The sequence below is a fragment of the Egretta garzetta genome, unplaced genomic scaffold (genome assembly GCF_000687185.1).
Source record: "Egretta garzetta isolate BGI_Z169 unplaced genomic scaffold, ASM68718v1 scaffold68, whole genome shotgun sequence".
Classification (NCBI taxonomy): Eukaryota; Metazoa; Chordata; class Aves; order Pelecaniformes; family Ardeidae; genus Egretta; species Egretta garzetta.
The window spans coordinates 139,511-155,622 of record NW_009260774.1 but is presented as its reverse complement, the minus strand read 5'-3'; the positions used below and the strand labels follow the sequence as shown (position 1 = coordinate 155,622).

The following is a 16,112-nucleotide window of genomic DNA, read 5'->3' as shown; positions in this document are numbered from 1 at the left end:
GGCTTCAGCAGAGTGGTCTTCCTCCCTGTTTATGCAGAGGGATATTGAGGTCCTCATGTGGGGTCCTTGTGATAGGATGGATGGTGCAAGCTGATGATTAACTGTTTTGAGAGAGCTTACAGCTCTGCAGTTAGAGAGCTAATGGGTAAGGAATTATTACCTGCGCTTGGATCTCAGTTATGCAATCTTTGTCTCTGGTCTTCTGTGAAGGAAGAAAATTGAAGCAGAAATGAAATTTATTAGCAGGACAAGCTGCATTATGAACATGGTAAATGCTGATGTCTTACTGCAAATGAGGTATTTGCTAAATAGAAATGCTTTTAAAACAGTATAATCCTTCACTGTCCCTCCAGGACAAACAACTGGAGAGCAGTGATTGCAGAAATCATTTAGGTCATGCAAATCAAGCTCCAGCAGCAGCGTTTCATGCAGTGAGAAGGGAAGGCTGGACTGTCCTATTAAGAAGCCTTGTAATGATAAAACATGATTAAAATGACTTTGAAGAAATTACCAAGTGGGGGTCAAGAAGGGCTAAGAAGGGCAGGCTGATCATGGAAACGTGTTTTTAAATGGACTAATTCCACAGGGGTATGTTTATCATAGTCACACATAAATGGCTGAACAATAATCACACCAAAATTATGTGAAAATTACAGCCTTTACAGGGTCTGAGGGTAGTTTAGTAGCTTTTTATATACAGAGCTGATTTACATCAAGTGACACAGGGGTCTAAAATTCTCACGTCATGTTTTCACAAAAGATGACAATCAGCTTTCTTCTGGACTTAAATTTAAATGTCACTTGGAGAAATATCAAGTTACCCAATATTGTACAGTGTAAGCAGAATGTAACAAAAGGTACCGCAGCTAATGCTGCTGCCGTAAGCTTTATTGTACAGGGGAGCCAGTTCTGTCGTGTGCAGATCCTGGAGATGAATTTCCTTTACAGTGGCGCTGGCCTGCCAGTCCAGCTGAATGAAGAGAGCGCAATTGCTTTCTTTAATGGAACTAAACAATCCGGGATGTATTTTATGTGTGGCAATACCTGGAGGAAATGTATCAAGTGCACCGTTTGGTTACCACAAGCTGCGCATGGGCCCTTCACAACTTGGAGGGCTTTGACTCCTCGGTGTTATTGCACAGCAGAGCTGAGAAGTACCTCTTTATAAGCTAATGGTTATAAACCAGATTGAACAGCAAGCTGTCTCTTGGCAAACACTGAGGAGCATGTCTGTTCCTCCTCCCCCCTCCTTCCCAGCCATCCCTTACTTCAATTATCAGAATTATTTCTATTTCCATCTTTCGGAGGTTTTGGTGCCGAGGACCCAAGGGCAGTTCTGGCGCATGCAGCTCCCCAAAGTCAGTGACACCAGCCTGAAATCATGTGCTCACCCAACTGCTGACGCTCAGCTTTGGACTTGCCAGCTCCAAATTAGGTTTTGAGGAATGCAGATTTCTGAAGAGCTACCGAAGTGGGGAGCTGGCTGGCTCTGGGGCTACGTCAGCACGAAGGGGAAGGGACAACCAAGGCTGTCTTTGGCCTGGCCATGGAGTTGTAGCGGGGGAACTGAGAGGCCAATTAGATCTCTACCCAACAGTACGATGAAGAGCACAGGAGCTAATTACTTACGAGGTGTTACTGTGACAACCCACGAGGCAGCAGCGCACTGAAAACAAAGTACGGAAACATAAAGCTGAAACCAGCGGAGAAAAAAAAAGAAAAGATAAAAGACATGAAAGAATGGAGAAAAGAAGTACAACAGAAGCAAGAGCAAATGAAAAGGTGAAAATAAATACAATTTGAAAGGATGGGGAGAAAAAAAAAGTAGGTAGTGAGGGGGCACCAAGATAGATGCATGATCAGAAATGAAGTGCCTGACAGCCTGAAAAATGGTTAGCAAACGAGGTATCAGGATGTGGTGCTTTCACACCAAAGACCCAGAGATGTTTTGGGTGGGGTTTTTTTAATCTGACTCTAACCATATCAAAGTGAGGTGTTCAGCCTGAGGAGGTCTCCTAGGCTCTGTCTGTAGTTAGAAGAGAGAGACAAGTGCCCAGCAAGGCTTGGTCATTCTGCAGTCAGTGTGGATGCCGTGGATCCACAGATGTTTCCTTTGCTGTCAGTGATGGCTTTAATTAAATTGCAGCTCTTTTTGTCTCCTGGCCTTCTCACTCCTCTGCACTGTTGTATGACTGGTGCTGGTGAAGCTGTTACTGGGGAGGCACAGTGAATTGTGTTGAAAAATCCAGGAGAATTCAACTCCCAAGAACATCCAGAACTTTGACAGCTGACTGAATATAAGCCAGCAGTGTGCACAGGTGGCCAAGAGGGCCAACAGCATCCCAGCTTGTATCAGAAATAGTGTGGCCAGCAGGAGCAGGGAAGTCATCTTTCCCCTATGCTCAGCACTGGTGAGGCCGCACCTTGAATACTGTGTTCAGTTTTGGGTCCCTCACTACAGGAAAGACATTGCATTGCTTGGAGCGTGTCCAGAGGAGAGCAATGAAGCTGGTGAGGGGTCTGGAGCACAAGTCCTGTGAGGAGAGGCTGAGGGAACTGGGGTTGTTTAGCCTGGAGAAGAGGAGGCTGAGGGGAGACCTTATCGCCCTCTACAACTGCCTGACAGGAGGCTGTAGCCAGGTGGGGGTCGATCTCTTCTCCCAGGTAACGGGTGATAGGACGAGGGGAAATGGTCTGAAGTTGCGCCAGGGGAGATTTAGATTGGGTATTAGGAAAAATTTCTTCACTGAAAGCGTTATCAAACATCGGAACAGGATACTGAGGGAAGTGGTTGAGTTCCCATCCCTGGAGGTATTTAAAAGATGGGTAGACGAGGTGCTTAGAGACATGGTTTAGTAGTGGACAGGTACAGTTGGACTCAATGATCTTAAAGGTCTTTTCCAACTAAATGATTCTATGATTCTGCGATTTTAACTCTTGTTAGCCCACGTTGGTAATTTGATCTGGTGGTCACAGAGCGGCTGTACAGAGCTTTGCTGACTTGCTGAGGGAGTCTTGTAGGGGCAGAAATGAGTGGCTAAAAGAAATGTTGAGACCTGGTTAAGCTGTCACTGCCAGTGGAAAAGCTGCCCATTTGCTATGCTGGAGGATGGTGAGTGACTGGTCCATCAGAGGTGTCTTGGTAGAGAGAGCTCTGATGGTTAGCCTAGCCTGGCAGCCTCACTTCTTCATGGCCTTACTCTTTGCAACTAGCATTTCGTGTCAGTTATTCCTTGCAACCTATGGTATATCTATCTGGCCTGTTAAATACATGGCAGCAGAGTTAACTTTGTGACAGAGGGGTCCAGGAGAGCGCAAGGGAGCTGCTCCTGAGGAGTTTTGGTTGGTTGTGGTGGCCACGGCTTTACACGGCTGCAGGGGGTGTTGCACACTGTGTGGTCAAATGTCATTTTGTATGGCAGGAGTTCAGTTCCATAAGGTCCCCCATATTCTTCCTGCTCCACTCATTTCCCACTGGGCTAATTGCTTTGGCAGTGCAAATGGCACCCGCGTCAGCTACCTTTCATATTTAAAAACTGTTCATATATAGAAAATTCCAATAACTAATTCCAGCAAGGAAATTCCGATGCAGCAGCTGTCAGAGGGCAGTGAAAATTAATAGAAAACAGCTCAATGAAAACAGTCTTCATTTGAAACAGCTAAAATGCATGGTTGATTTAAGTATCTGGCCAGCTTGGATTAAGTAATCTATGCTGGGCACAGACCTCCAGCAGTCACTGCACTGCTAATGAGTGAAACAATTCTCTTATTATAAAATCATTATCAGTCAATAAAAGGAGCTCAAACCACAAAATAGGAGCAAAGTTCAGGGATCCGAGAATTTATAGTTTAGCTCCATCACTGAAAATGTCAGGAAATTAAAAGAAGCTCTATGTAAGTCGCCACACCGTGGAACCCAACACACAAAACCAATCCCCAAGTGCCATGGCAACACTTATGGGCTCTTCTGAAACAAAATGCTGTTTCTAAGGTGAAAGAATGGGGCCTTAATCTTTGCTCCCAGCTCTCCATGCCCACCTTCATCCCATAAGTATGGTTCACACAGCTGCTAATTATCTAGCAAAATGCAGACAGGGAAGACCGAGGTGAACACTCAGCTTGAAGAAAAAAAATGAGCAATACGAAATGTATCTAATTTAGGCTATAAAGACATAAAATAAGAAAAAAAAATCAGTGAGCTAGCATTATGCCTACGAGGCAGGCACAGCTCCCCATGAAGGGCCCATGCTCCTTTCTAGACTTGACCTGGGCTTATGCAGAGCTGTCTTAGGAGTTACCAAAAGCAGGATGGATAATCAGTGATGGCTAATTGATAGCTGACTGTTGCTGAAGTTGACAGAGAAACTAGCTGGTGATTTTTCTCAGCAAAGGAGGAGTTTATTACATTACATTACACCTCTCATTTGGCTAGGCTCTGCTCGGGTCTTGGCTCGACTGATGTTTATTCAGCACCTTCTTTCCCTTCCATTTGTTCAAAGGAAAGAGGTCACTTTTAGGTGGCTTCAGCAATTCCGTGCTGGGACTCGGCCAGTCCCAGCTTCCCAGCTGGTCCTTGGGTCGCCCGGTTCTGCCTCCTGCATGCATGGCTTTCTGCCTGAAGGGCTGCAGATGGGATCTCTAACACCCTACTTCCTTTCGTGATGGCTGAAGGAGGAGTCGCTTAATCCAGTTAATGTGCTCCTGGACGGTTGAAAAAAGGGCAGATTCAGAGAGGTCATGGTAGGGCAAAAAGGGGAAACAAAGTGTTGGAGAGAAGAGGTTGGAGAAGGTGAAATATTTTATGTAAAAAAGCACTGCCTGTTTATTCTCAGACAAATTTTATACCCTAGCCACAGAATCACAGCATATGCGTGGTCACCTGGAAAGTGAACAGGCAGTTTACTGTGCTAAATTCAGACTGTTTGCAGCCTCAGGAAGACATTACTGCACCGGGTGACGATGCTGTTGCAGTTTCAAGGTTACCTTTGGGACCACACAGGAGAGGAGCAGATACCATGGCAATTTAGGTTCTAGACCGAGTCCTGAGAAAACTGAATCCTTGCAGATTCTAGAGGATGAAATCAGAAAATATTGATAATAATTTAAAACCCACAAAAACTATATAAACTACTACTAAAAAGAGAACAAATCCTTGACTCAGAATATAGATATATCAATTTAAGACACAGCAATGGAGTTGCTTAGGATAATAGTACTTAACTCTCTTATATGACACTTTTAGTTGTATATCTTAAAATTCTTTATGCAAATAAAGGAAATATACTTTTGTTTTGCACATTAGAGATATCGAGTGGATCGAATCACAAAAAAGCCTAATGACTAGCCCATGGAAAAACACTGGGTCATTGTCCGTCTGGGTCTAGCCTGGACCTTTTTGTATGCCAAAAATTATTTTAATCTGTAGGTTTTGTTGGAAACAGATGCATGTCAGAGTCTCCTGTAAGAAACCTTCGAGTCTCTGGTACATTGCCCAGGCTATAGTTTCAGGCCTAACATATTTAGAATACCTCGCAAGTGGGCTAACCTTGTAATACATGCTTACAAACTCTGTAACTAGGCAATTAAAAAAAGAAAAAAACCTCCATGGTGGTTATCAAATTTGTCTTAGGAAACCCTTGTCCTGCTGTGAAACTTAAACCAAGAGATGGTGTTGCAACAGAATTACATTTTTTCTTAAATTATATTGTCTCCTAATTCATGCAACTGTATTATCCTAGTTCTACTCTGAACCACCAGTCTGCAATCACATCTTCCACGTCAAGGAGGCAAAATGCTCATTTTTATAGGATTTTACCTTTTTTTATTAAATAATTCTGTTATCTAAATAGTAAAGCATTCTCGTCTAAGTACACAGATTTTATTTCACTGCATCTGGCTTCTCTATTGTTAATGAATGAAAACTAAAGGAGAAAGCACAGCTCTGGGCTTTTTCTGTTCCTCTTTTATCTATTCCAGTTTGTAGATCCCAAGAGCCGCTTAGAACTTATGGTTTTGAATACCCATGGAAATACACAGATAACTTGTAGAGACCGTGGTGCTTGTCAGAAAGGCCCTGTAGATGAACCTTTGCTTGTCTTCACCAGCCAAGCTCACCTTTAGTTGCTCTTGTTATGCTCTGTCCTAGTGAACCTCAAGGAGCTTACACGAAGCAAATGTTGTGATGCAGTGCAGTGGATGAGTTTTCTCGGAAGAGTCAAGAAATCCGATGCCAGATTTCTTACAGATCTTTGTAAATATGCCACAGCGAGACACAAAGTGGTAAGGTATCCTAATTAACACTATGTATTCCGATATTAAGAAATAATGACTTATTCAAGGAGGTGGCTGTATATTGTCAGGAAATGCAGCAGCTTTTACACAGACTCATCTGTTTCTGCAGAGGATTCAAATGCCTCCCTGGGGAACAGCAATTCCTAAGCAGAAATGCCAGTGTGAAATGCTCTGTGCAACTGGAGCCAGGAAGAAAAATCAGGCCTTTCATTCTGGATGTATCTGAAGTCATCTGTGAACAGTTCAGGAATCTATATGTCTTTCCAGAAGGAGATTAATGATTGCCCATTTTCCAATCATCTGTTCGTAGCAGCCAGGCTGTGTGGAAAAAGTCTTGTGCACTGCATCCTGAAAAGTTTGCGATTTGCAAAACATTTTACCATTTTCTACTTCAGAAGTGTCTAAATTTAGTAATGGTACATAGCTCTGACTCCCTGGGGGCCTCCAGTTCAAAAGTCCAGCTCTGTTTTGAATGTAAGTTTACAGCAAACAGCGCAGCACGACACAGCAGTGGCTGAAGAACAACCTACATCTGCTCCTCAGGGCAAAATCTTTATCTACTCAACCTGAGGGTGCAAGGGCCCAGGTAGGATGCTTGGGGGTGCAGCAATTGAAGGTATGTTCTCCCCTCCTTTCAGCATGGGCTTCACAGCAACAGAGGCACAGGAGGTTCTGGTTCTCCCTCCAGATGGCTGTGGCCCTGTGGCTGCTTGCAGCTCCCACCACGCATTGCCTGCTGAGAAGAATGGCAGCCCCGTGGTCTGGTTGCCCACCCTTCCTTTGCAAAATCCTGCTTGCTGGACCATAGCCTGCTTACACCACTGCTGCTGACCGTCCTGCTGGTTCTGGGCCCTCTGTGTCCTCAGAGGGGAGCAGAAAGCAGATCTTGCCCTCCCTGAACTGCAAAAGCAGCTACCAGGTCAAGCTGGGCACGCCAGCATGGTGCAGAGGCTGTTGCTGGCCAGGCTCTCCAAAACCATCTCACCACTTTAATGTTTCCCCTCTTTCTCACTGTATTAGTAGAATACAGAATCCTAAATGCTTTAGTAACACTTTTTTCTTCCTCTTCTTCTCAGTAGCATTAGTAACAACAATAAAACGATTTCCCTAGGAACAAATTCTTAAGTTATGAACTCTAGATTCAAACAAGGAGCATTTATATTGTGTGGAAAAGAGAAGGCCTTTGTTTGAACACAACAACCAGGCATGAAGAAAATACAGAAGTATGCTTGGCCAAATTTTTCTGCCTCATTTTCTGTCAATAAGCTGGTGGTAACAGAACAGAATTTTTCTTGCTGAGTTTAATGCTTGTGCTGTATTATTTTAGATATGCTCCATTACCTTATGGCACAAAGGATCTGTTTTTTCTCAGTATACAATAGACTTCATGCTTCTGTTGTGAATTCCTTTGAATGCTATGAGGAATTGCACAGGGAACTGTCTCCTTTGGCAAGAAGGAATGGTGGAAAACAGAAGATGTTGCTTATGAAACTCCATGGGAGTCAGTCTGTCTAGCCACACTGCAGCATAAATTCAGTTCAATACTTATCAAAACCCAGTACATCTGCACAGTTCCACTATGTGGCCAAATTTAGACTACTTCTTCAGAACTTTTCAAATGGATTCAACTGTGCATGATGAAAGGCTTGCACCTGAAACCAGACTTAAGTACTTTCAGTGTGTAAAAATGTATACAGTTGTTGTGTTCATTTGTGGGTTTTTTTATTTGTTTAAAGGTAGAGGTACATTTGTCTGATCTTCTGAAGGAGAATCACATCTCCTGTCTTCATCTCAAGTCAAAGATCAATCCTAGTTTGTCAATTCTTGAAATATTTCCTGAAATATCTTCTTCAAATATCAGAATGAGGAACCGTAAGCAACAACATGGAGGAGGACAGAGTGCTGAAGATCATAGAATCATAAAATAGTTTGCGTTGGAAGGGACCTTTAAAGGTCACCTAGTCCAACCCCCCTTGCAATGAGCAGGGACATCTTCAACTGGATCAGGTTGCTCAGAGCCCCAACCAACCTGGTCTTGAACGTTTCCAGGGATGGGGCCTCCACCACACGGCAACCTGTTCCAGTGTTTCACTACCCTCATCGTAAAACATTTCTTCTTTATATCCAGTCTAAAACCTACCCTCTTTTAGTTTAAAACCATCACCCCTGTCACAAGAGGCCCTGCTAAAAAATTTGTCCCTGTCTTTCTTATAAGTCCCCTTTAAGTATTGAAAGGCCGCAATCAGGTGTCCCCAGAGCCTTCTTTTCTTCCCTCACCACAAAATATTGTAGATGAGTAAAATTAGCATGGGTTCCAGAGTGACTAGACAACTTAATGAAAGATGAATCCATTGGGGGCCATTAAATGCAAAATCACCATGTCTGGTTCAGGAATCCTCTGAACCACAAATTGTTGTGTGCTCGATAGATATTCTGGGAACAACATCATGCACTTGTTCTGTTCCTAAATTATTTTCTAGGCATTTACTGCTGCCCACTGTTAGAGATAGATAGAATACCAGGCCATGCTGCTGTTCCCTGACTTGGTGTCCCTGTTTCTATGTTTTTAAAGATTTCTGTGAGTTATTTCACATTTCTTCCTAGGAAAAGGTGGAGAAAGAGAGGGATCAAATGCTAACTCATAGAGGAACGTGAATAGAGGTCACCAAGAGGAAAATTAAAAGAGAGGAAATTTCCAAATACTGTGATTTCTCTATGCATTTTCCCACTCTCCTTCCCTAACATATTTATGATGTGAGGAGAGGCTAAGCCACTTTTGGATGCATTGTGTGTAACCTGATGAATCTTAGAAGAGTGAAGAGCTTGTTGCAAGTTCTGATCTGCTTCCAGTTCAAACAGTCTGCCTCAGAGTCAAAAGAAAACAATGTGGTCAGTCTCTCTTGCTCTCTTCACATCCCTAGCGCTGCTAAATGTGTAATTTAAAAAAGCGCATGTAATTCTAGTCAGTCACGCCTTAGCTAATCCATTTGGGTAAAAAGTACCTGTCCCCTGCTTTCCAACTTCCAAATATTGATTGTTTTTGCGGTATCCCTGTGTGGTCATGAAAGCCGAATCTTTCAGTCCCCGTTAACTCAGTCCTGTTACTTCTGCTCGCTGTCTGAACCATCAGTTTTGCAGTTTCCATTTCCCAAGTTAGGAGTTCCTCACCTGGCCCGGTCACTGTGGTTGGGGAAGGCAAGGGCAGGGACTTCAGCCTTGTTTTCACAAAGTAGCCTGGACTAAGACCTAAAGTCTGGGAAACGGTTGAGATAGATAGTTAGCAGCTGTGGGCTTCTTACTGACATGCAACGAGACTTTGAGTAATTCTCTTATCTTTTGTGTGTCTCTGATGATCTGTCTTTAAAGCAGTCCATTCTCAGTGATCTATAGGTTCAGGCTAAATTATATTATGATTACAGGGGCAGATTGGATCTGGCCAGGCTCAGTAGTTTCAAGTGTTGCATAGACAGCCATACCATATCTAGGGTAAGTTTGTCTCTGAGGAAGCTCAGCCAATATTTCGTACATTGAAGACTGCACTATTTAATCCCACCAGACTGAAGCTTGCTCTGCACAGAGGCAACTTGGGTGTCCAAGCACCCCATGGTTCAAGGTGGCTTTGCATGAAGCCAGCCTCAGTTTAGCAAGTCTGGCACAGAGATGGAGGTATTAAGTCCAGCTGGACCTGAGCTAAATCCTGCAGAGCCCTGAACACAACTGCACTGTGCTACTCAGCCAGCGCTGACCATTCCTGGAACACGGAGCGTGGACAAAAGGCCGCACTTGTGTGGTCCTGAAGGAATCGACATGCTCCAGAAGGGCGTATTAGCACTAATGTGGCACCAGCCATCCTGGCTGACTTTGCAGCAAACCATTCAAATGCCTTGGCACCAAGTTGCTCAGTACCATATTGCCTGCAATTTTCCATTAGCTAGGTTATTTCAGGCCTTTACTCCTCTCCTCCTCTCCCAAAGCTCTGGATAATGGCAAGTTGGCCACAGCATGAAAGCAATGATTTTGCCGTAACTGTATGTATTATCAGACCCTGTAACTTTTATGGTTATTTAATGCAGTCTTGCAGTTTTTGTCCACCCTTTTTTGGCTAGGCAGCCTGCATTTCAGGATCCTAGCCACGGAGCACAATGAAATTACCGGTTAACTGGTCCCTGTAATAAGCTGCACTTAAGAGTCCCGTCTGTGGGATATGCGGAAGGGATGGGCCAGAGAGCTGGAAATAGGACTTCACTGCATACAAAGAACCACAATAGCAAGTACAATGTCACTGCTTAGACAGTTAAACTCGGTAGCATGCACACAAAAGAAAAAACAGAAGTCACCAGTCTTGATAAAACTGGTTCCTATCAAAACGTGCAGTGAATTATCTGTGGTTTTTTCCAAAAAGGAATAACAAGGCTAAACGTGAAAGTGTTTTCAGATAAAAGATGTGATTGTAAAGTATTACGTTAAAAATAAAATCAGTGAAATGAGTAAAGAGGACTTTGAAAATTTGTCTTCCTTTGTCTATTCTCAATCAGATTTGAAAAGTTTCCAGCACTGTGTTCTTCCTTTTAGACGGTGCAGTACCTTGGCAGCATTTCCTGAAGGCTTTTCACGACCTCCTACCGTAATTGCTTTGAAACCTACAGCAATCTCTGCAGAGTCTTCTTAAAAGAATATTACAAAAATTAGCGATGCAACTATTTTTCCATAAACTTAAAAACGGAAGGATCACGTTTTCTGATGTTTTTGTGTCAAAAATCTGCTTTTTCAGATTTACCAAAATGTTCCTCTTCTCTGTTTTTTTTTTTTTAAATTCTTGCTTAAAAATATAATAGGTGCACCAAATTGCACAATTATATCAATATTTCAAAAGCTACCAAATCTTACACATGCAAAAAAGGGAGCTTAACAATCTTTGCTAATCTCTAATGCAAGATGTATCCATTATTTATGAAGGCAGCAGACAAAGGGGAACTGCTCTTGAATGGAATCCTAAATACTACATGAGGGAAGCCCTGGGCAGCTACACAGCACAAGGTTTCTTGTTATTAAAGCTACTGACCGGTCTCTTGGGAGATTAACTCTGAAAGTTAGTCTCCAGCGAACTTTATACTAATTGAGTGTGAACTGGATTGAGTTTTGTAAAAGAAGGAAAGAAGGAAGGTACGATCCTGCTATCCAAGCATCTTTTTGTACCAACACTGGTCGAGTTAGAGGAGGTCAGCACTTTCTCCCTCTCATCGCAGGTTTTCTGCATCTCTTTTTTTTCGTGTGTGAGGAAGGCAAATGACCTTTAGTGGCAGGCTGCTGTGGTGGAGGCCCTTACATGGCATTTAGGGGAACTCCACGTCCGGATCCAACAGCACTACAACTTGCCTTCCCTGTGGATGCGTACTCACACCGGTGTATGTTGTACTAGCCTTAATGCCTATTAATGCTTGCAAATGACACAGTGAGGCCAAATGGCAATTTCTTGAAAGCTGAGCTTAATAGACCCTTAAATACTATTTGTTTCTGCTGTGGCTGATGAAGTTTTCCCATATCGATATTCCATACAGAGTTGCAGAGGCAGTGTCTGACAAGGGTGGGATCTTTTTCTCATCCATACAGAATCCATTTTTGGATATCCCACTTCAGAAGAGGGTGTGTGTGGGGACACTAATGGCAGAGTTTCATGAGAAAAGCAGCAAGAATGATCAGAGCTCAAGAAATAATCACGAAGGCACAGACTCTGAGGAAAGGCAGGAGGAACTGAGTTTATTTTCTGTGGAGAAATGGAGAGAGAGGAGTGACATGATGTCAGGCTTCAAAAGTGTTTTTTCAGACACATCGAGGCCTGCCAGGGAGAGGACAGGAAATTGTCTGACCTCTGTGTTTGCGTCGGATAAGACCAGAAAAAATGTGTTGAATAAAACCAGAAAAGATAGGCAATGTGCAGTTTGGGTATTAGTGAAGATTTTTAGTGGTAAGGATAGTGAAGGACTACAGTGTATGTCCTAGGAAGCAGATCTCTGAGTTCTAGAGAACTTTAAGAGGAAGCTGGAGAAGCATTTGTGAGAAGTGGCATAGGTATGGGCCACCCTACTGCGGGTAATGGGATGGACTAGAGGACCTCCTGAGGTCCCTTCCTGCCTCCTATTTGTGAGTCTATCACTATATATAAAGATTTCCAGGATACTTCAGATGGAAATACATTAAAAAAAATCTGGGACATAATGAAAACTACTACTCAGCTCTTTTCTGTGCTGAATTTTCTTCCATAATCAACACACCAGGCACAAAACACCTACAAAGCCCTGTAAGAGCTGAATGAGGGCCCAATGTGAGGACAGCAAGAGGTACCACACCATACCACTGAAAATGGTGGGAAATCTTTCAAAACATAGTGAGAAGGAAGAGACTGGTGTCAGCCAAAGCAAGAGCTGATTTATGGATCTGAATGTTCTGGTCCTTTTTTTTCTCACTGTGCTACCTTCTGTAAAAATAATTTAAAAAACAACAAGAAGAAAAGCACAAATGTAATGGAAAATGCTTTCATCTCCCTAAGGTTTCGATATGTTCAAACTTTGCAAGAACCGGGGAATAGTTTTCCTCAGGGAAACTGTTTTCACCATTTCTCCCTTGTCTCATTTACTAAAAAACCCAGTGCTTTGAACTTTAAAGGAATCACACAGAAATGATGGTTTTATGAACATGACAAGGAGAATAGTGTCCATCATGTTTTTTTCGTTTAGAAATATGTTCAGATTTTCTTGTTGTGAATTTAGGCGTGCTAAATTCTCCATTCTTTGTTTTAACCACATACAGAAAGCGCTGCCTTTATGGTTTACATCAACATAAAATACAAGCTTGTTCCTTGTGATCCCAAAAGAATGATTCTGTATGTCAGAGCATACTTAAACAAGGAGTTTAACTTCAGGAGAGTAAGGTCTTACAGGTGAACTACAAAGGACGGAGGAATTATACTTTTGTGCCCTGTAGTGAGCTAAAGGAGGAATGGTGGGATGCAGACTTCTAAGAAGCCACAGGACAATTCCGTAAGCCTCTGTTTCTTTCTTCCTCCATCCTCTACTTTTTTCTCCTCCTTCTCCCCTATGCTTTCTCCCCACGCTGTAACCCCCACAAAGGGTGTAACACTGGCTCTGTGCAAGCGCTGCACAGTTGGGCTGGAGTTTTTACCCCGAAAGAGCAGTTCACCTTCAAACAATTCTTGAAAGCGAGTTTGAAATGGCCTTGGGCATTTTGGCTTGAAATTTAGAATACCTTTTGAAAAAAAAGTGAGTAGATTAGCTTCATTGCTAAACTCAGTTATGTTTTCAGATACACCGGACTTTCCTTCAGGGTTAACTTTTGTTGTTGTTTATAATTTGCATATCTTTGTCCTTACCTTTAGATTAGAAGACCAAAAATGCCACGAAGGCTTGGAAGCATAAAGCAGCTGAAGGTGTTGTTTGGTAAGGTCCCTTTTTTTTTCTTTTTTTCGCCTTAGGTTGATAGCACTACATTGACTTTGTGTCTTACTTATTATTGTGTGAAAAATTCAAATTAAAGAAATCAGACAGTTGTAAATTGCTGGTATATGTAGCAGTAAATTAAAGAGCAGGCATCAACAGAAATAAAAGCCTGAAATGAATTGGAGTTCTGAAGATTCACTGGGAAACTGAAGAAAGACATCAAAGCCAGCACAAAAAAATTAACAACTTAGCAAGGAAAACTGGCTTTTAAGAAAAAGACATTGGATTCAGCAAAGTGGTGCAAGGCCCATAGAGGATAAAAATAATGAAGAAGAACAGCAGGGAACGCAGTAAAAATGGCTGGAAATGAATACACCATGGAAAGTAGTTGGTACAGTCTTCACTAACAAAACTTACAGCAATTGAGCAATAATAAATGCTCAGGAATTGTCTGAAGAGGAGATGATTTGCTGTTTAATGCTGTTATAATGCTGCTTACATGTCAGGGAACAACCAGCCTTTTAAGCTAGTCAGAACACAAGATTCATGAACCAGCTTTTAGAGCTAAATCACAAGGAATCCCCCGGTAGTTTTTAATACTTAGTTATATGACAGCCTAGAGGGTCGGAAAAAAATGAGCGTAAGGCATTAGTAAAATTATGTCAGGGATTATCTTGTAACCCTTACTTACGCTTTTAGTCCCATTACCATTATGGGACGCAAGTATCAAGTGTGTGTTTGAGACATTCTCATACATCATACGCTAAAGCGAAACCTGTTTCCCAGGCTGTAGATCATTTTGCCGTATACTATTCCGTGTGGATTTGGACTCCTGTTCTGTTCCAAGAACTGTTGTCGCTGCGATGCTGATGAATTAGGTGAGTGTTAACTCCAAAATACATGTATCACCAGCAGCACCTAGAACACCCTTGCACAAGTTCGTGAGCCCGATTCTGATCCCACTTAGCCTAGTTTTATTCCAGTGAACTTCAGCAGAGTGACTCCTGGTTTGCTGCCATATAAGGGAGATCAAACCCAATGTGACTCAGCCTGGTGCTTGCCAGTCTATTCTAAGTAAAACTATAATAAGAACTTCCACAAAGGAAGCTTATTTTGCTAATATGCAAAAAAGAAAAAAAAAGAATAGGAAAAGCGCGTCTTTATAGACATTTGTTCCACTTTTTTTTTTGGCTTTTGAACTGGATATGTCTACACAGACTATAAATATTTGCTCAAGGCAGTTTTGACATGTGTATGAGCTACCTGTGTTAATTTTAATATACTTCATGCTGGTAACAGCAGAAGTAAAGAGCACAGACTAGCAACCGGAAGCCGGGGTATACATGAGTAGTCACTTGCCCATGCCATCGCTTTCTGTTCCGCTTGCTAACACCAGCTCAACACTAGTCTGGATGTGCTTACCCGTTGTAAAATCATTTTGCCTGAAGAGGAACATAGGAAAAAAGAAATACACCTGAAGAGTATGTTCTGGTATGAGGGATGCAATTGTCTGGTTCTTGGAGTCACTGGAAGCCAGTTGTTTCTGAATGGGCCCTTAACCAGGAGAAAGAATGACTCTGTGCTTGAGGAAAGCACTTGATTATCCTCACATTATGCCTCAGAGAAGCATTATTTTCTTAGCCCAAATTTTATAGCAAAGGCACAGTGTTTGTAGTATTTTATTCTTGGAAAAGCTTAATAATTCTGTTGGAAAGACAGGCTATAAAACAACTTCCACAGTGGCTGCAGCTATGGGGCTATACCCAGCAAGTGCCTTAGGCATATAACTTTACCCATATGGGACAGGTTTGCTCATGTGACTGTTGATAGTGCCTGCATTTCACAGCAGTACGCCTCTACAAGGTCATGCGATTTGCCTTGCACACTCCTTTTAGCACAAAACCACTTTGAATGTTAGAGGATGCTCAGCTATTCACGTAAGAAGTCGTTCTAAAAGCAATACATTATGCTGCAGAATATTAAACATTATATATATGTATATTTTCTTTTCTGAGAAGATCATTGCAGCTATTGCCTTAAGGAGTCACTAAGGCTACTGTTCCCTTTGCTCAAATTCCTCATTGAAATGTACGTCTTTTAGGAGGCCAGTACGAAACCAGTCTATGCATAATAGGCAAGTAAAAGAGATTTGGGGAATACATAGAGGACCAGCCATCTACATAAATCATAACCTTTTACTTCTCTGCTCTTCCTCTATTACTTCCTTTTTTTGCGCTAAGGGACTATGAGTAAAACCTTGGCTTCACTGAAGAAAGAATTAAAAACAATTTAAAAAAGATGTGGGCAGTTTCAACTGGATCTTTTTGGTCAGCCATAGGAAAAATGGCAAACGCACCAGGATGATTA

At 42.3% G+C, this 16,112-nt stretch overlaps 1 protein-coding gene across 7 annotated transcripts in view; it reads left to right on the top strand.

Annotated features, from left to right (window-relative positions):
• The window catches only part of MDM1 (Mdm1 nuclear protein), a 107,954-nt gene that overhangs the window by 17,424 nt on the left and 74,418 nt on the right, over nt 1-16,112 (top strand). For 6 of the 7 annotated variants that reach the window (XM_035901662.1, XM_035901663.1, XM_035901665.1 and 3 more), the window contains exons 2-4: nt 6,146-6,279; nt 13,685-13,745; nt 14,532-14,623. The gene's annotated coding sequence lies outside the window, so the exon portion shown is untranslated. The remainder of the gene's footprint in view (nt 1-6,145; nt 6,280-13,684; nt 13,746-14,531; nt 14,624-16,112) is intronic. The other variant, XM_035901664.1, reaches the window with a different exon arrangement.